Raw genomic sequence first — 20,654 nt, 5'->3', positions numbered from 1 at the left:
TCAATTTTACTCATTTGTGAAGAAAATTTATTTTGTAAGCATGTTAAGCAAATTTAAGCATTTTAAAAGTACAGCAACATTGTTGTAAGAGCTATATTGTGAATGCCACTCATGGCATTTGCTGTTACATGACCTTAATATCCCCCGAACACTGCTTGACTCACAACGGTTTCAACAAATCCAAGTATACTGGAGTCTTGAGATGCTGTCACACACAAATATTAATGAATAAATCTCTAATGAAATTTTGGAAATATATTTTTGGCTACCTTAAACCACTTCCATGTTTATTCATAATAAATAATATTGCTATTTTCATATCAACAAAGAAACTCTGTATTAAGCAATAAGAGGCTGATAATGTGGTTCTCAATGAGTTGACCCTGCACAATAATGAGGGCTTATAACACTACTGCAGTGGAATTCACCATATCATGTGATGGGATGGTAGACCAGAAGCAAATGAGCAACAGTTGATAAGATGGATGGAGAGCCTCTGTTGGATGGGGAGCCTCACCATTGTAGATATTCTAACATTGTACCTGAATCATTAATCAGATTGCAACGCTATTGTCAGTTTAATAAATGGAAGTTAGATTTTTCAGCTATGAAGATAGGCTGGATGGGCTTGTAACCCCTTAGTCAGGGGTTACACAACATCAAGTTATAGTCTAGCATGTTTATTTGAATTCATAAGTTTTCAGACTGATGCTCCTTCATCAGATGACACTTCATGGTGTCGTGTAATTTCTAACATTGTCCACCCCAGTCCAACATCAGTACTTTCACATCATATTTTGCTTGCAGCATGGAGTCAGAGTTATATAGCATAGAAACAGACCCTTTGGTCCAACTCATCCATACTGACCAGATATCCTAAATTAATCTAATCCCATTTTCCAGCATTTGTCCCATAGCTCTCTAAACACTTCCTATCGAGGTGCCCTTTAAATGTTGTAACTGTAGTAGTCTTCACTACTTTCTCTGGCAGCTCATTCCACACATGCATTATACTCTGTATGAAAAAGTTACCCCCTCAGGCCCCTGAGGGGGTAAATCTCTCCCCTCTCACCTTAAACATATGCCCTTCAGTTTTGGACTCCCTACGCTGGGAAAAGGAACTTGGCTATTCACCCTATCCATGCTATTCATGATTTAAAAAGCTCTTTAACGCCACCCCTCAGCCTCCGACACTCCAGGGAAAATAGCCTCAGCCTATTCAACTTAGACAATAGACAATAGGTGCTGAGTAGGCCATTCAGCCCTTCTAGCCTGCACCGCCATTCAATATGATCATGGCTGATCATTCCTAATCAGTATCCTCTTCCTGCCTTATCTCCATAACCCTTGATTCCACTATCTTTGAGAGCTCTATCCAACTCTTTCTTAAATGAATCCAGAGACTGCGCCTCCACTGCCCTCTGGGGCAGTGCATTCCACACAGCCACCACTCTCTGGGTGAAGAAGTTTCTCCTCATCTCTGTCCTAAATGGTGTACCCCGTATTTTTAAGCTGTGTCCTCTGGTTTGCCACTCACCCATCAGCGGAAACATTTGTCCTGCTGCCAGAGTGTCCAATCCTTTCATAATCTTATATGTTTCAATCAGATCCCCTCTCAGTCTTCTAAACTCAAAGATATACAAGCCCTATAGCTCTCCCTATAGCTCAAACCCTCCATCCCTGGCAAACTCTTTCTGCATTCTTTCAAGTTTAACAATATCTTTCCTATAGCAAGGAGACAAGAATTGAATGCAGCATTCCAAAAGCGGCCTAACCAATGTTCTTTACAGCCATAACATGACATCCCAACTCAATGCACTGACCAACCAGCAGAGAAGCCTGAGGCAGGGTTGTGAATCAGGTGTACAAATTTCTATGGGGCATGGAAAGGGTAGATAGGGTAGATGTTTCTCTTCATAAAAAGATCAATTACAAGGGGGCACAGTTTTAAATTAAATAGCAGAAGGTTTGGAAGGGATTTGAGGAAACTCTTTTCACCCAGAGAGTGGTGAAAATGTGGAACTTACTACGTACAAGGGTGGTAGAGATGGGGATCCACAAAACATTTAAGATACATCTAGATGGACACTTAAAGTGCCATAGCACACAAGGGTGAGGGTTGAGGATCTGTAATACACTGAGAGTGTGGAAGCAGGTTCAATTGACGGAGTTAGACTTTTACTTGAAAAAGGAAGAATGTGCATTGTCATTAGGAGAAGGCAGGACAATGGAACAAAGTAATCTGTTCATTCAGAGTTCCAGTGCAGACATGATATGCTGAATAGCCTCCTTGTGCATTACAACAATTCTATGAAAATATAGTGACCCTATGAAAACTGTCTTAATACTTTTGTTTTTCACTTGAATTGTAACTATTGAATTTAAAATTCATGAAAATGCAGAGAAATGTGCAGGCCATTCAGTCCAAATGTGTGAACATTTATTTGCCAATTTGTGCATCTGTTACCTCAATTCATATGTTACAAATCCTTAAGGTTCAGCCTGAAACACAAACATTAGAAATTAACTCAACAGCTTCATGGCTCTGTCTGAAAATGGTTATCTTCACATCAACAACAAATCAGAAATTGCTGTAAAAACTCAACAAGTCTGGCAGAACTGAAAGGTTCTGAAGAAGGGTCACTGGATCCAAACTGTTAGCTCTGCTTTTACTTCACAGATGCAGACAGACATGTTCAACTTTTCTAGCAATTTCTGGTTTTGTTTGTGCTTTCTAACATACATAGTTCTTTGAGTTTTTTTGTTTACCTTTACATCTAAATGTCTTTACCTATGGTTTCTTGTTATTGACCATTGGTACAGGAGACTGTCCCTTTATAATCTAAATAGAAATTACCCAGTGATTTATTAAAATGATTCATTTTTCCCCAACTCAAAAACAAATTTGTTCAGGAACTCATAATTCTCACACATAGTTATTTTCTTAAAAATATACACATAAATATCAAATATATGCTGAATTATTAAGTAATGAAATATTAGTTGGTTGAGGAATTTGAGCAAGTGAAAATATACTCTTACACGACAGAGTATAATCTTCCCTGTCAAGTCAAATTTATGATACAATTGAAAGGTATATAGATGGAAAGCAGTCAATTTTTTTGAAGTGATTTCTTTTGAAATATAATCCCATAATATTTGATATTGAGGATCACATATAAATCAAAACCGTAACTCATTATTCATTAGCAGTCTCATTTGCTAAGGATAGGATACAAATATGCATGTCTATATTGCTGAGAGAACCTTTTTTTCTGTAACTGCACAACAAATCGTTGTGTCTGAAAATGGTCTGGAGACATTACACATCAGTTTCCAACCCCCTCAGGTTGCCCCTATGCCCATTGTCAATGCTTCCAAAGGAAGGTTAGTTGGAAAGAATAGATGTTAGTGGGCCAGGGCAACTGTGGATGTCAACATGCCTTTGCTTTTTTGGAAATACGCCTCCTGATGTGGATCCCAGAACCATACTTGTCTCTTCATAAAGTGCTGCCTCAAAGATGTCAGGTGAAGCAGAATTTTTCCATTTGGTTTACCATGCCATTGCAAAGGCAGTGATTGGGTGGTAATGTCATTGCGGAGAAAGTGAGGACTGCTGATGCTGGAGATCAGAGCTGAAAATGTGTTGCTGGAAAAGCGCAGCAGGTCAGGCAGCATCCAAGGAACAGGAGAATCGACGTTTCGGGCATGAAGAAGGCTTATGCCCGAAACGTTGATTCTCCTGCTCCTTGGATGCTGCCTGACCTGCTGCGCTTTTCCAGCAACACATTTTCAGCTCTGGTAATGTCATTGGTTTGGATCTCACCACGGCAGATGGTCAATTCGATTTCATTAAAATCTGGATTAAAAAACTCATCTAATAGTGACTGTATAACCATTATTAGTTATGGTGAAAATTCCCTTCAGGGTAAGAAATCTGTTATTATAGACATGTAACTACAGACTCTCAGATATTTGGTTAACTCTTAACTACTGTCTGAAATAGCCAATCATTCATCCCAAACAATACAAAACCTAAAGAAGGGGATGAAACTGAACACACTATCTGACAATAACAGACACCAGAAATAACAACAGCAAACATAGTCCTCCTCAGCCACAGCTGAGGCATTGTGCCAAAATTACGAGAACTGTCCCACACTTGTCCAGCAATCACCTAAGATTATCATACTCATAGAATCGCACCTTAAAGACAATGCCACCAACACCACCATTAACATTCAGCAAAGCAGGCGGCACAGTAGTATGAAGCTAGCCATGAGATTCCTCAAAATTGACCCTGAGCAGCATAAAAGTTTAAGTGAAACATTGACAAAGAATCCTCCTGCTCAACATTACTCACCACCATAATCCCTCAGTTGAGAAATCAGCATTCCTCCAATGAGACTTCAATGTCCACTACCAAGAGTGGCTTGGCAGCAGCACTACTGATTGAGCTGTCAAGTCCTAAAAGACATTACTACCAAAGTGAGCCTCATCTCTCCAATCTGCCCATCACACTTGCATCCATCCATGAGACTACAGCTAAGAGAAACTGGCATATAGTTCTTGAGGAGGCAAAGTCCCATGTTCACATTGAGAATACTTTACACCATGTTGTGTGGCACTATCACCACACTGAATGGGACAGACTTCAAACAGATCTAGAAACCCAAGACTGAGGTGCTATGATCCATCAGCAGCTGCAACAGAATCATACTCCAACACAATCTGTAATGTCATTGTCCAACTTATCCTTACTCGACCATTGCTAACTAACCAAGGGTCAACCATGGTTGCTAGGTGTTTGCTAGGCCTAGAGTACTCCTGGGTTTTAAACAGGTTATAGAGTCATAAAGTCATGGAGATCTACAACACAGAAAAATGCCCTTTGGCCCATTGCATCCATGCCAATCCAAACAACCACCTAACAATTCTAATCCAATTTTCTAGCACTTATCCCATAACCTTGTGCACAATACTTCATAAATGTTATGAGGGTTTCTGCCTTTACCACCTTTCCAGGCATTGAGTTTTAGATTCCCTCCAACCTCTAATGAAAAAAGCTTTACCTCACATCTCCTCTGAACCTCTGCTCCTTACCTTAAATCTAAGATCCTGGTCATTGATTTCCACGTCCCCCTTCATAGGCAAAATTTTCTTCCTGTATACCAGATGCATGCCCTTCCTAATCTTATACATCACAATCATACCCCCTCTCAATTTCCTCTGCTTTAGCAACCCCAGTCTGTCCAATCTCTCTTCATGACTGAAAGTCACCATCCAGGCAACATCTTGGTAAATCTCCTCTGCACCCTCTCCATTGCTGTCACATACCCCCTCTAATGTGGATTCCAGAACTGCACACAGTACTCTAGCTGCAGCCTAACCATAATTTGATACCATTCCACTATAACTTCCCTACTCTTAAACTCTATGCCTCAATCAATTCAGGCAAGTTTACCATATGCCTTCTTAACCACTTTATCCACAAATCCTGATACCTTAAGGAATCAGTGTACATACATACCAAGTTCTCTCTGATCCTTGGTGCTTCCCAAGGTCCTGCCATTAATCATGCATTCTTTCAACTTGTTTGTTGTGCAAAAATTCATCACCTCATGTTTATATGGATTAAATTAAATTTGCCACTGATCAACCCATTTGACCAATCTGCCTATATGCTCTTGTAGTCTGAAGCTATCCTCCTCACTATTTACCACCTGACAATTTTTGGATAGTCTGCAAATTTGTTGATCAAACCTCTTACCTTCAAGTCTCAATCAACTGTGTAACCACAATCAGCAAGGTCCCCAAAACTGACCCCTGTGGGACCCCAGTGCACACAAATTTCTAGAAAAAATGCATCTCAACCACCATTGCCTACTTAGCCAATTTGTCAAATTTCCTTGGATCCCATGGACTCTTACCTTTACTACCAGTCTCTCATCTTGGACCTTATCATAAGTCTTGCAGACTACATCAAAAATATTACCTTATCTATTTACCTCTTCACCTTTTTAACAGTTGCAATCAAGTTGGTCAGACATGATGTCTTCTTAACAAAACCATGCTGACTATCTTGATTATGCCCTGCCTCTTTAAATGCAGATTAATTTTGTCCCACAGAATTACATCCAGTGGCTTCCCCAACACTGAGGTTAGACTATCCAACTTGTGGTTTCTTAACTTATGACTTACTCCCTTCATGAATGATGGTTCTACATTAGCTGTCCTTTAACCCTCTGGCACGTCTCTTGTGGCCAGATAGCAATTGAAAGGTTTCGCAAGCCCCTGCTATTTCCTCTCCTTTCTCAATCAACAACTTGGAATACGTTTCATCTGGTATTGGAGATAAATCTACTTAAGCCTGCCAGACCACTCACAACCTCCTCATTGTGCTAATTTCTTTAGTTATATCACAGATTTTCTCCTTTATTTCTATACCCATATTGTTTCTCTCATGAGTGGGCAAAGTATGCAGGGATGTCAGAATATTTGGAAGGACAAACAGGAAGGAAAGTGGTAGTGTAGCTCTAACATTTAAGGATGACATCAGGGTAATAGTGAGAGATGATATAGATTCTATGGAGGAAGTGATTGAATCAATTAAGGGTGGCATGGTAGCACAGTGGTTAGCATTGCTGCCTCACAGCGCCAGAGACCTGGGTTCAATTCACGCCTCAGGTGACTCTCTGTGTGGAGTTTGCACATTCTCCCCGTGTCTGTGTGGGTTTCCTCCGGGTGCTCCGGTTTCCTCCCACAGTCCAAAAAAAAATGTGCAGGTTAGGTGAATTGGCCCTGCTAAATTGCCCATAGTATTAGGTGAAGGGGTAAATGTAGGAGGGTGGGTTGTGCTTCAGCGGGTCGGTGTGGACTTGTTGGGCCGAAGGGCCTGTTTGCACACCGTAAGTAATCTAATCTAATCAATGGGGGTGTAAGTTCGAAATAGCAAGAAAGAAAGCCACTGATAGGCATGGTCTATAGGCCACCAAATAATATCATGGTGGGATGGGCAATAAACAAAGAAATAACTGATGCATCTAAAAATGGTTCAGCAATTATCATGGGGGTTTTTAATCCACATATTGATTGATCAAACCAAATCTGTCAAGCCAGCCTTGAGCAGGATTTCGTAGAATGTATTCATGAGAGTTTCCTCAAACAGTATGTTATGGAGGGAACAAGTTATTCTAGCTCTGGTCCTGTGAAATGAGACAGAAATAATTAGTAAACTCTTAGTTAGGGATCCTCTTGGAAGGAACGATCATAATTTGGTTGAATTTAAAATACAGAGGGAGGGGAAGAAGGTAAAATCCAATACCAGTGCCATGTGCTTAAACAAAGGGATGAGAAAGGAGTTGGCTAAGGTAGATTGGGAGCAAAGACTGGCAGGACAATTGAGGAACAGTGGCGAACTTTCAAAATTATTTTTCACAGTGCTCAGCAAAGATATATGCCAGTGAAAAGGAAGGACTGACATAAAAGTAACAATCAGCCATGGGTAACTAAGAAAATAAAAGAGGGTAACAAATTAAAAGCAAATGCATACAAAGTGGCAAAGATTAGTGGGAAACGAGGGGATTGGGAAATCTTTAAATGTCAACAGAAGGTCACAAGAAAAGCTGTAAAAAATGTAGGATGGATTATGAGATTAAACTAGCTCAGAATATAAAAACAGATAGCAAAAGTTTCTACAAAAATAAAATGAAAAGGAGTGACTAAGGTAAACATTGGTCCTTTAGAGAATGAGAAGGGGGATTTAATAATGGGAATTGAGGAAATGGCCAAGGCATTTAACAAGTACTTTGTTTCAATCTACACAGTGGAAGTCACAAATAATATGCCAATAATTGATGACAAGAAGGCTATGGCAGGTGACCTAGAAATGATTATCACTAAAGAGATAATGTTGGGCAAGCTAACAGGGCTAACGGTAGACAAGTCTCCCCACTCTGATACAATGTATCCCAGGATACTAAAAGAGATGGCAGGGGAAATAGAAAATGCACCCATGGTGATTTACCAAGCTTCACTGGACTCTGGACAGTTCCAACAGATTGGTAAACAGCAAATGTGATGCCATTGTTTAAAAAGGAGGTCGACAAAAGGTTGGTAACAAAATGTTAGCTTAACTTCTGTAATGGGGAAAATGTTTGAATCTATAATCAAGGAAGAAATATTGAGACATCTGGATAGAAATAGTCCTATCGCGCAGTCACAGCATGGGGTCGTGTTTAACTAATTTACTGGAATTCTTTGAGGACATTGTGAGTGTGGTGGACAAGGGGGAACTGGTGGATGTGGTATATGTGGATTTCCAGAATGCATTCAACAAGGTACAAAAGGCTGCTGCATAAGATAAATGTGCATGGCAACATGGGTAATGTATTAGCATGGATAGAATATGAGTTAACTAACAGAAAGCAAAGAGTGGGATAAATGGGTGTTTTTCTGGTTGTGATCAATGGCTAGTAGTGTGCCTCAGGGATCAGTGTTGGGACCACAATTATTTACAATTTATGTAGATGATTTAGATTTGGGTACTAAGTGTTGAGTGTCATAGTTCGTAGATGACACTGAGATAAATTGTGGAGCGAAGAGTGCAGGGGCCGCTGAAAGTCTGAAAACAGATATAGATAAGTTAAACGAGAGGGCAAGCGTCTGGCAGACGGAGTACAATGTTGGTAAATGTGAGGTCATTCATTTTGGTAGGAGTAACAGCAAAATGGACTTTTATTTAAAGAGTGAAAAATTGCAGCATGCTGCTGTGCAGAGGGACCTGGGTGTCCTAGTGCACGAATCACAAAAGCTGTTTTGCAGCTAAAGCAGGTAATTAAGAAGGCAAATGGAATTTTGACCTTCCTTGCTGGAGGGATGGAGTTTAAAAATAGGGAATTTATGCTGCAGCTATATTTGGTGCTGGTGAGGCCACACCTGGAGTACTGTGTGCCGTTTGGGTCCTTACTTGAGAAAAGATGTATAGGCACTGGATGGGGTGCAGAAGAGGTTCACTACATTGATTCCAGAGTTCAGAGGGTTGGGTTATAGATTCACAGAGTCATACAGCATGGAATAGACCCTTCAGTTCAAACTAAACTAGTCCCACCTGCCTGCTCCTGGCCCATATCCCTCGAAACAAGTAGATATTCAGATGTCTTTTAAAAATTGTAATTGTATCCACATCCACCACTTCATCAGGAAGTTCATTCCTCCCTCTATGTAGGAGCAGGGAGGTTGTTTCCACTAGTGAATGAATCTAGACTGGGGACATAGCCTCAAAAAAAGGGGGAGCAGATTGGTCTCGCCGCTTGACGACACTAAGACGGATGCTATGACAACAGATGAATGGATACCACGCATCAATCGCCAGACAGGGATATTTCCTCCCAGCTGAGGAACTCTTCATCAGCCAAGACATTCAGCCTCAGATCTTCAGATGTCCAACTTCTAAAGAGGACTTTGGGAATCCCAACAATGCAGAGTGGCTGAGCAGAGGTTGATAGCCAAGTTTGGTACCCCACAAGGATGGCGTCAACTGGGATCTTGGGTTCATGCCACATTACAGGTGATCCCCCTACACTATACATTCTTACATACACACGTACACTACACACTCTTATATACTCACACACTTATGCAGACCCTCTCTCATACACACTCTCTCTGTCAGACACACACATACACTCCCCAAGAGTGCACACACACAAACACATTCTCTCACACACACTCACAGTCATGCACACACACACACACACACACACTCTTTCTCTGTCCCTCTCTTTGTCTCTCTGTCTGTCTGTCTCTCTCTCTCTCTCTTGTTCCCTCATATGCATGCACACACACATATAAGTCTATGGGGTGAATTTGCATTTGCAGAATTGTAATTGCAGTTACATTCTATTTTGTTCAAAAAGCACCAATCTGCAGGCAGTCAATGCAAGCAGTTAATTCACATAACATTTTATGAATTCTTACTTTGGAAATAGAACCAGTCTGACTCAAGATTGTAATACAGACAGACGCTAACCTCACTTCTTTAATGCATTATCTGAGCTGAGATGTCACTTTTTTAATAAAATCTTTAGTTATTTCGAGAATGTGATTTGTAAGAAGTTCTGGGATTTACATATTAATGAATCGAAACATGCAAACTATTCTAAAAGATGAAAGGCAATCTAAGTTTGTTCAATATGTCGTATCGGTTGAATGCATGACACTGTGATCTTTTGCTATAAATTCTGTGTCTTATGATCCTGCTCCATAGCTACCTGATGAAGGAGCAGTGCTCCGAAAGCTTGTACTTTCAAATAAACCTGTTAGACTATAACCTGGCGTCATGTGATTTTTAACTATATCCTTTGGCTCCAAGCACAAGAAGTCATTAATTGAACATACTGGTTCCTTTGTTACCCTTTTACTTTTAATGAAAATGTAAAATAACTTAGATGTTACTTTATTTTACTTGTCAGAATCCTTTCCTTTCCCCTTTTAGCTCTCCTAATCTCCGTTTTCAGTTCCCTCTTGCATATTCTATACTCCTCTAGAGCTTCTACTCTTTTCAGCCCTTGGTGTCTGTCATAAGCCTTCCTTTATCTCTTAAACCAATGCAGTACATCCCTTTATATTATAGGATTCGTAGGTGCCAAACTTTTTATTTATTGGAGCATGTTGGCCCTCTACTCTCCATTTTTCTTTGTTGAATGCATCCCATTGTTCAGAGACAGATTTACCTGAAAGGATCAGATCCCAGTCTACCCCAGCCAAAATATATTGGGTCTTACTAAAATCAACCTTCCCCCAGTTGAGAACTTTGATTTCTGGCCTATCTTGTGCTTTGCCATAACAATCTTGAATCTAATAGAGTTATGACTGCTAACTGCAAAATGATCAGCCTCTGATACTTCAACTACTTTCCCAACTTTATTACTAAAAAATAGTTACTAGGTACATAGTAGCACTTTTGGAGAATTTGTAGCTGAATTCTTAACAATGCACAAAAATTGACAAAACTTGCAGCAACAAAACAGGACATCCAGTCTAAATGATCAATGCATGTCTTTACACTCCACATACTCCTCTTCAAACTCAAGACACCCCTTTGTTGTCTGTCCCCATTATTCCCCTATGCTATTCTCCTTGAGTTATGCATCAAGGACATCGTTAAATGCATCACTGCTATCAGTTTCAATCACTTCTTGTGGCAACAGTCTGCATTCTTACTGTATGCCGTGTAAAACACTTCCTCCAAAACTCTTTATGTTATCAATTTGCATCTATCCTGTATTTATTGTGGATCGTTGCACGAGTAATAAAATTTTCTCCACCTCAACTGTGTTAAATGCTGCCACAATTCTATCCATACTACCTCATACTTACCCATTCCATAGTAATCTATTAACATACCTTCCATTTTGATGCCCATGTAGAGGATCTACCAACAGACATCCTTTGGATCAAGGAGTGGAAAATGGAAAATGATCAACAAGTTCCATGTGACAAACGCCATCTGTCCAATGGCAGGCTTTGAACTACCACAACAGAGTAGGTTCAGAACAGTGCCAGCGTCCATATGCAGTCAATCTCTACTGCTGGGACCTCAGCTCAAAACCATTATGCACTGTGGTGGGGCACAAACAATATTGCATATTATCAAGAAATGGCCTCTCCACAGACTGAGTGACAAAATAGCAGCAGTCATAGTCACCATAGTTCCATTCATTAGCAAGAGATGACAGATGGTAATATTTATCTGAAGGTAGATGGTAATATTTATCTATAGAAACACCTCAGATGTGGGACAGGTCCTTCATGATAACCTCAGTCTGTGGGAATTGAATACATGCTCTGTATCCCAAATCATCCATCTAGCCAACTGAGTTAAACAACTCTCAGTAGTCATCAACTACCAGCCCAAACTGTTTGAACTCAGCAAATTAGATGACCTTTTAGCTGCAGAGATTTGTGTCCATTAAATAAAAACGTGTACCTCTTCCATAGCACTTCTCAAGGCTGAAACAGCAGAGCACTGCAAATGTGGTTCAGATATGATTCTATATAAATTTAACATTGTCTCCCTGAACTTACATTCTATTCCTCCAGAAATGAGTCTTAGTTCTTTGCTCACAAACTTTGCAGCCTTATTATTTTGTCCACCTGATTAAACACAGAATTTCCACTTCATCTTTTGAAATAAAATATCAAGGCTTATTTTGGTGGAAGGATGAAAACAGGAGTGGTGATTTTAGTTTAAATTTAAAAATGCAGGTTTGAATTCTGAGTTAACAAACAATTTTCAGATTAATTGCTCATGGCCCTGATTTGAGCTTTCCTGGGAGCACGAAAGCAGACATCTGGAAACTTAGCACTTCAATCTTTTAAATCTTTTATTGGAGGATGTCTTGAAATGCATAAAAGTGGATAAACCCCCAGAACCTAATCAGGTGTACCCTAGAACTCTGTGGGAAACTAGGGAAGTGATTACTGGGCCTCTTACCGAGACATTTGTATCTTCGATAGTCATGGGTGAGGTGTTGGAATACTGGAGGTTGGAAAATGTGGAGCCACTGTTTACAAAGGTGGTAAGGACAAACCAGGGAACTCGTGACCAGTGAGCCTGATGTGGGCAAGTTGTTGGAGGGAATCCTGAGGGACAGGATGTATTTGGAAATGTAATGATTGATTAGGGATAGTCAACATGGCTTTATGTGTGGGAAATCATGCCTCACAAACTTGATTGAGATTTTTGAAGAAGTAAGAAAGCAAATTGATGAGGGCAAACCGGTAGATGTGATCTATATGGACTTCAGTAAGGTGTGTGTCAAGGTTCCCCATGGGAGACTGGTGAGCAAGGTTAGATTTCACGGAATACAGGGAGAACTCACCACTTGGATACAGATCTGACTCAGAGGTAGAAAACAGAGGGTAGTGGTGAAGAGTTATTTTTCAGACTGGAGGCCAGTGGAGTGCTACAAGTGCTGGGTCCACTACTATTCATCACTTTTATAAATGATTTGGATGTGAGCATAAGAAGTATAGTTAGTAAGTTTTCTGATGACACCAAAAGTGGAGGTGTAGTGGACTGCAAACAAGGTTACCTCAGATTACAATAGAATCTTGATCAGATGGGCCAATGGGCCGAGAAGTGGCAGATGGAGTTTAATTTAGATAAATACGACGTGCTGCATTTTGGGAAAGCAAATCTTAGCAGGAATTATACAGTTAATTGGAAGATCCTGGGGTGTGTTGCTGAACAAAGAGACCTTGGAGTGCAGGTTCATAGCTCCTTGAAAGTGGAGTCACAGGTAGATAGGATAGTGAAGAAGGCACTTGGTAGCTCTCCTTTATTGGTCAGAGTATTGAGTACAGGAGTTGGCAGGTCATGTTGCCAGGGTTGGAGGATTTGAGCTACAGGGAGAGGCTGAACAGGCTGGGGCTGTTATCCCTGGAGTGTCAAAGGCTGAAGGGTGACCATATAGAGGTTTATAAAATCATCAGGGGCATGGATAGGATAAATAGACAAAGACTTTTCCCGCAGGTCAGGGAGTCCAGAACTAGAGGGCCATAGGTTTAGGGTGAGTGGGGAAAGGTAGAAAAGAGACCTAAGGTGCAACTCTTTCACGCAGAGGGTGGTACGTGTATGGAATGAGCTGCCAGAAGAAGTGGTGGAGGCTGGTACAATTGCAACATTTAAAAGGCATCTGGATGGGTATATGAATTGGAAGGGTTTGGAGGTATATGGGCCAGGTGCTGGCAGGTGCGACTAGATTGGATTGGGATATCTGGCCGGCATGGACGAGTTGGACCAAAGGGTCTGTTTCTGTGTTGTACATCTCTATGACTCTCTGACTATAAGAGGTGGACATTGTTAACCAGACAAGCATCTATTATTTATTCCTTATTGCCTTTGAGAAGGTAGTGATGAGCTGCTTTATTGAACCACTGCTATCCTTAGGATAAAGGGTATACTGACACCCACAATGCCTCTCGGGAGGGAGTTCTTGGATTTTGACCTGGAGACATTGGAACAGCAACATTTCTTTCAAGTCAGGATGGTGAGTGGCTTGGCAGGCAACTTGTAGGTAATCCCCATGTATCTGCTGCCCTGTTCTTCCAAATGGAAGTGGTCATGGCTTTGCAAGGTTCTGCGTAAGGAGACTTGACGGTTGTTGCAATGTATCTTCTAGATGGTATGTACATTCTGCTGTCAGAGTGTAGGTGGTGGAGGGAGCGAATGTTGAAAGTGATAGATGTGGTACTAATCAAGTGGGCTGATTAACCTTGAACAATGATGTCAAGATTCGGGAGCGTCGCTCCGAAAGCTAGTGTGCTTCCAATTAAACCTGTTGGACTATAACCTGGTGTTGTGTGATTTTTTAACTTTGTACACCCCAGTCCAACACCGGCATCTCCAAATCATGTACAGATCCAAGTTTATTCAACAGCAGTTGCAATAGAATATAGCAGGGCTGAAGGTGACTGAAGACATATAGGTCAGATGATCTTTTGTGAGAAGAGACCCTGTTCACATTATAGTGTGAAGCAGCAAAGACACTGCAGCAAGAGGATCCAGAAAATTCTAGGATATTTTATGATCTGTGCTCAAAGGCAGAATCAGGGCTACTTCAATTATGTGGAATCATAATATACTGAAAGGAATTGAGTTTGTTCATTGTGGGCTCAAAATCCTGCTCTGATGCTGAGTTTCCAGTTACCTTATTATAAAGGAGCAGCATACAACCCTTATCACTGAAACCTGAGAGGGAGTCGAAGACGAAGTGAGGGGAAGGAGAGGTAGTTTAAATGAGAAAAACAGAAAAAGGGCAGCAAGAGAGACAGCGAAGGGGAAAGAGCAAGAGAGGAAGGTAGAGATGGAAGGAGGGGTGAAAGAGATTTGGAAAGACCGAAACAGACAGAGATAGGAGATTGTGAGGGATGGAGGTAGAGAGGAAACTGAAGGCAAAAAGGGAGAGTTAAGGGAAAGGGAGAGAAAGTAACAGGAGGAAAACTTTTCAGGGGACCTCCTGTGCCTCTGTGCATTGAAATAGCATGTCCAGAGACTGACAAGGGAGGACCCGCCCTTTGGAAATTTGCAAGTTAATACATTCAGAGCTGGAAACAAATTACCCTTCACCATCTCACTAAATGCTACCCTGTCTCCGCTGCAAAGATTGCATGGCACACCTGTCCCTGTTCTCTGATTGTCACACTCACTGTCACAGCAGACACCTTGCTCAACATCTATGTGCACGGCTAACAGATAACTCAACTGGGAGTTGCTGGTTTAATCCAACATTACTAGGAGAGGTCAATTAGGTGTTAAAAACAGCTATTGTTCTTTCTCCAGGTGGGTTCCCTTTGATATTTTAGTTGGAGTATTTGTGAGGGATGTTAGGAATCTTGGATTATGAGGGGTGATATCATTGTCATTGAGTCATACAGATGTTCAGTATGGAAACAGACTCTTCATTCCAACTCGTTTATTTCGACCAGATACCCTAACCTAATCTAGTCCCATTTGCCAGCACTTGACCCATATCCCTCTGAACCCTTCTTATTCATATACCCATGCAGATGCCTTTTAAATGTTGTAATTGTACCAACCTCTGTGACTTCCTCTGGCAGCTCATTACATACATGCATGACCATTGTAATATGATGTGAAGCATGTGTGACTGAGCAAGGATTGGAGTACAGTGATAAGAACAAAGAACAAAGAACAAAGAACAAAGAAAATTACAGCACAGGAACAGCCCTATTGCAAAATTGTAATTGGAGATACCTTCGATTTTGTTCAAAAGGCACACAATCTGCTTCATTTTTCCTCTTAACTAGTCTCACAATTTCACCTGCCATCCATTGTTCCCTAATCTTGCCATTTCAATCCCTCATTTTCACAGGCAAATGTCTGTCCTGCATTCTAGTCAACCCCGCTTTAAAAGCCTCCCGAAAATCAAATGTGGATTTACCCTCAAACAGCTGCTCCCAATCTATATCCCCAGCTCCTGCCGAATTTTGCTACCGTTGGCCTTCACCAATTTAGCATTCTTCCTTTAGGACTACTCTCATCTTTGTCCATGAATATTCTAAAACTTACAGAATTGTGATCGCTATTCCCAAAGTAATCCTCTACTGAAACTTCAACCACCTGGCCAGGCTTATTCCCAAAACTAGGTCCAGTATGGCCCTTCTGGAGTTGGATTATTTACAAACTCCTAGATGGTCCTTACAAATTCTGCTCTACCTAAACCTCTAACACTAAGTGAATCCCAAATAATGTTGAGAGAATTAAAATCCCCCATCACCACCACCCTGTCGCTCCTACATCTTTCCATAATTTGTCAATATATTTGTATCTCTATCTCATGCTCACTGTTGGGAGGCCTGTGGTACAGCCCCAACATTGTTACCACACCCTTCCTATTTCTGAGCTCTGCCCATATTGCCTCACTATTTAATTCCTTCAATATGCCCTCCTTCAGCATAGCTGTGATAGCTTCTCTGACCAATAAAGTAACTCCTCCACATCTTTTAACTCCCTGTCAATCCCGCCTGAAGCATCTATGTCCTGGGAGTTGCCAATCTTGCCCTTCTCTCAGCCAAGTCTCAGTAATAGCAATAACATCATACTCCCAGGTATTAATCCAAGCCCTAAATTCATCTGTCTTACCTGTCACACTTCTCACTTTAAAACAAATGCACCTCAGACCACTTGCCCCTTTGTGTTCATCATCTGCTCCCTGCCATCCCTTAGCCGCACTACGTTCATGAACTAGTTCTTCCAGTTCCTTACAGGCTTTGGTTACTACCTCCTTATTGTCCAGTAACCTCCTCATTTTGTTCCCATCCCCCTGCTGCATCAGTTTAAACCCTCCCCAACAGCGTTTGCAAAAGCAACTCCTAGGAGAGTCCTGCTCAAGTGTAGACCGTCCGATTTGTCATCGTCCCACCTCCCCCAGAACGGTCTCAATGTCCCAAAAATCTGAGCAACTCCCTCCTACCCATCTCTCAAGCCACTCATTCATCCTGCCTATTCTTTCATTTCTACTCTGACTGGCACGTGGCATTGGTAGCAATCCTAAGATTACTACCTCTGAAGTCCTACTTTTTAACTTGGCTCCGAAGATCTGCTTGTAGGACCTCATCCTGTTCTTTTTTTACCTATATCATTGGTGTCTATATGCGCCATGACAACTGGCTGGTCAACCTCCCCCTTCAGAATGTCCTGCAGCTGATCTGAGACATCCCTGACCTGTGCACCTGGGAGGCAACATACCATTCAGGAGTCTCATTTTTCCCGGTGACTATAGCCCTTCCACTCTTTTTCCCACCCATCTGTACAGCAGAGCTAGCCATGGTGCTATGAACCTTGCTACCACTGCCTTCCCCTGGTGAACCATCTCCCCTAGCAGTATCCAAAACAGTATACCCATTTTGGAGAGAGATAACCGCAGGGTACACCTGCACTGCCTTCCTGCTCTTTCTCTGCCTTTTGGTCACCCATTCTCCCCCAGCAATCTTAATCTGCTGTGTGACCAATTTGCTAAATATGCTATCCACAACCTCCTCAACACCATGAATGCTCCAAAGTGAGTCCATCCGCAGTTCCAGAACCGTAAGGTGGGTCTAACAGAGCTGCAGCTGGACACACTTCCTGCATGTGAAGGAGTCAGGGACTGCAGCCACATCCCTGAGCTCCCACAGTAAACACGGGCCCGGAATCCCCTGCCAATTTTTTCTTTTAAGCTTAACTTTGAGATTTTAGAGATTGGGAATGGCCACTGATGTTATAACATAGGGTCTGCTGTTAAGGGCTATGTGAACAAAAGCCAATGCAGAGATTCCAGCATCTGGAAAGCTTGAAGTCTTGAAATCATCACCCATTTAGCACAGATCTTGAAGTTAAGAGAAGGCACTAACAGAGCCTGTTTCCTGGATAGCTCCAAAGTTGAGAAGCGACCAGTTTCAATAACACCCAGTGGTAATCTGAGCAGACAGCAGTTGGTGAAATAACTCCACGAAAGTCAGTATCCCATCACCAAGTCAACGTTTATTTATACAAGTATTGTACGTGACACTGACTCAGCTAGCTCAGAGCTGACTCCTGGAGTGAACAGAACCCTTGACACTTCTGTTAATAACTGTTGTCCAGGACCCCTTGATTAGTGAAGGTTAACAGCCCCAATCAGGGAACTCATATTCTATGACGTCCCCCAGGGCAGACCTCATTCCAATCACTGCTTCCCTCTCTCTCTCTCTCTCTAAGTCCTGGGACATGGATAATTCTTCTTCCTGTGGCTTCCCCGGGACATTTTTACACCAGGAATTCTTTATTATTTATTCATTCACAGGATGACACCGTCCTTGGCTAGACTAGCATTTATCATCCATTCCTAATTGCCCAGAGGGCTGTTAAGAGTCAACCATATTGTTATGGGTCTGGAGTCACATGCAAAGCCAGATCAGGTAATAAGAGCAGCTTCCTTCCCTAAAGGACATTAGTGAACCAGATAGGTTTTTCCGACAATTGACAATGGGTCAACATTAGACACTTAATTAAAGATTTTTATAGAATTCAAATTCCACTAACTGCCATAGTGGAATTCCAGCCCCTGCTTCCCAGGTCATTACCTGGGTCTCTAGATTAGCAGTCCAGCAATGATACCACTAGGCTATGGCATTCTGTGATCATTCTGCCTGGTGTATCAGAACATAGTCTGCCTCTTGCGTACAAAGCTTCTTGGCCGAAAATCATTTTCTTCTCCAGGCGATAATGGCATCAAGTCTGCGACATCTGCTGTGTCCATTTTGACAACCTTGCCAGATGTTCTGAGGTGTTACGTATGTTTTGCTCCTGCCCTGATAAAGTTGCAGCTCTCATGTGGTCTATGTGCTTGTTCAGGACACCTCTGCTACCTAAGTTTAGTACATCACTGTACCTGACCTGAGGGATGGTATGGAGCTGTCCTTACATGCTGAATGCCATTTGACTTTAGGAAATACTCGAACTCCTTACTGATAAACAATGATCTGTTATCTGTGACAAATACCTCCAGGAGTCAGTGTATTGCAAAAGATGCTTGCAACGTTTTAGTTATCATCCCTGTGTTTGACGAATGAACATGCGAGCCACAGCACTTTAGATTACTTTTGACTCTGTACCCCAAGTAGCTCACTTGGAGTGCCTGGAACACATATTCTTCCTTCCGACTTGGAAAAATGTAGTTTGGAGGAGTTGTGTATAGTGTATGACATGAAGTTTGGTGGAGTTGTGGATAGTGCAGAGGGTTGACAGGATGCAGAACTGGGCTGATAAGTGGCAGATGGAGTTCAACCTTCATTTTGGATGGTTGAATTTGAATGCAGAATACAGGTTGAGAGGCAGAATTCTTGGTAGTTTGGAGGAAGATAGAAATCTTGTGGTCCATGTCCATAGATCCCTTGAAGTTGCCACCCAGATTGATGGGGTTGTTAAGAAGGAGTATGGTGTGTTGGCTTTCATTTTCAGGGGGATTCTGTTTAAGAGCTGTGAGGTTATGCTGCAGCTCTATACAATCCTGGTTATACTACACTTAGAATATTGTGTTCAGTTCTGGTCATCTCATTATAGGAAAGATTTGGAAGATTTTGAGAGGATGCAGAGGAGATTTACAAGAATTCTGTTTGGACTACAGAGCATGTATTAAGAAGAAAAGTTGAGGGAACAAGGACTTTTCTCATTGGAGTGAAGAAAGATGAGAAGTGACTTGATAGAGTGTACAAGATGTTGTGAAGAATAGATAGAGTGAATAGCCAGAGATTTTTTCCCATGGTGGAAATGTCCACCATGAGGGGGCATAATTTTAAGGTAATTAGGGGAGAAGTCAGAGGTAGGTTCTTTATTCAGAGAGTGGTGGGTGGATGGTATGCACTGTCAGCAGTGGTAGACAGTCAGATACATTGGGGACATTTAAGCAACTCATGGATAGGTACATGGAAGCTAGTACAATGTAGGCTTTGTAGGTTAGTCTGATCATAGAGTAGGATAAAAGGTGGGCACAACATCGAAGGCCAAAAGCCCTGTGCTGTGCTATACTGTTCTATGTTCTAGCTCAGAGCCAGTTCCTAGAATGAACAGAACCCTTGACATTCCTGTTTATATCTGTCAGAGAGGACTCCCTAATTAGACAAGGTTAACAGCTCCAATCAGGGAACTCATATTCTATCACATCCACCTGGCTGACCTCATTCCAATCTCTACATCTGGCAGACAGGCAGCACGAAGCTAAAGGTGGTTGGAGCTAATATCAGCTCAACACCACCCTCTCCCCAGCTTCCTCACCATGCATAAATTCCTTGCCTCATCCTAGCCTTAGGCAATCTACATGTGATTTAATTTTCCACTTTGATTCAATTATTTAGTAGAAAGTGAGGACTGCAGATGCTGGAAATCAGAGCTGAAAATGTGTTGCCGGAAAAGCGCAGCAGGTCAGGCAGTATCCAAGGAGCAGGAGAATCGACGTTTCGGGCATGAGTCCTTCTTCAGGAATGAGGAAAGTGTGCCAAGCAGGCTGAGATAAAAGGTAGGGAGGAGGGACTTGGGGGAGGGGCATTGGGAATGCGATAGGTGGAAGGAGGTTAAGGTAAGGGTGATAAGGCGAGGGTGATAGACCAGA

This window comes from Chiloscyllium punctatum, chromosome 5, assembly GCF_047496795.1.
Source record: "Chiloscyllium punctatum isolate Juve2018m chromosome 5, sChiPun1.3, whole genome shotgun sequence".
Lineage (NCBI taxonomy): Eukaryota > Metazoa > Chordata > Chondrichthyes > Orectolobiformes > Hemiscylliidae > Chiloscyllium > Chiloscyllium punctatum.
This window is presented reverse-complemented; position numbering follows the sequence as displayed.